Source organism: Etheostoma spectabile, chromosome 6 (assembly GCF_008692095.1).
Source record: "Etheostoma spectabile isolate EspeVRDwgs_2016 chromosome 6, UIUC_Espe_1.0, whole genome shotgun sequence".
NCBI lineage: Eukaryota > Metazoa > Chordata > Actinopteri > Perciformes > Percidae > Etheostoma > Etheostoma spectabile.
The window spans coordinates 18,911,421-18,912,763 of NC_045738.1; positions in this window are offsets into that span (position 1 = coordinate 18,911,421).

Sequence of the window (1,343 nt, forward strand, 5' to 3'; positions counted from 1 at the left end):
GCCCAAGTAGCAGAAGTTGCAGTGCTTCGGCTTCTGAGAATATAGTTCCCAGTTTGTATACGGTCAGAAGATGGCTGTGTCTTATGTGACCTTATTTGTACACTATGCAAACTGTACTATACAACATGTAAATAGGAACATGTTGGTGTTATTTTGTCACTTATTGGAGCAGTAGGCTAGTTGGAGTCAGTTACCTCCAGCATCTGTGCTAAGCTAAGCTAGCGGTGGGTGCGCCTGACAGAGCTATGACACGCACGGAGATGAGAAGGGTATGTATGGATTTATCTAACTCTGGGGGATATGATGAATAAGCTAAAGTCCTTATAAGTCGGAGCGTTCCTTTAAAACCAACAAGCTAACTAATTGAGGCACTGGTAGACCAGCTTATCTCATGTTCTGGGAGGTAAAATCTGTCAAAGGAGTCTGATTGCAGAGATTAGGAGTACAGCTTCCAACGGGCAACCATCAAGTCCAGCTCTCAAACCTCTGAGCTGCTCTGGACAGATGACTGAACACAGACCAACTGCCTGCCAAAGGGGGAAAAAAAGACCTATTTGCATTTTGCTGACGCTCTTGCTGAGAATATCTGACAGGGCGTGAGGAAGAAGGGGTCAAGTGTTTACACATGGGCATTTTAACTTGACACACAGGCTCAAACAGTGACCTTTCAGTTCCAAGACGACCTGTCTCTTAGCAGTCTGCGGCGATGCTGACGTCAAATGTCTCCATGTTTAGGTGTGAATTTCATATTCTCTTCCTGTAAAATTCAAACGAATGAGGCTGACAGCGGAGAGTAACATGTTTGTTGAGATTTGCTCTCGCGTCAGTCTTTTGCTAATTAAGGAAGTCTGGATGTCAAGTCTTCTTCCACCGGACTGAGTGACTTTCCAGGGGTGAACAAAGCTTCATGAAACTTCATGGTAGGATTTCATGCATTTCACAAGACGTGACTGTGGGTTCACCTTGAGATCTCATTATTACTGTGCACAGAAATGTGGATCAATTTCTAACAAACAGAATGCATTTGCAATTCAACAACATACTTCATATTTTGCAGTCTGTGCGGGTTTGCAGCTGACAATGTTTAGCACACTAGATGAACATTAGATGAAGATAATTTATATATTCTTTGTTTTTCATAATTTTGTTGACATTAGAGATGGTAAACAACCGTTTAATTCTTAATTTCCCCAGCTGTGTTTGCTCAGTCGTTCTGGTCATTGCCCATTCCCTCAGTTGCATCCATCCTTTTGATTTCTTCATCATGCAGCCCCCAGCTGGTTTAGAGTGTGAATAAATGAACAAAGCAAATCTCTTTCTTTAACCCTCATGTTGTCCTCGGG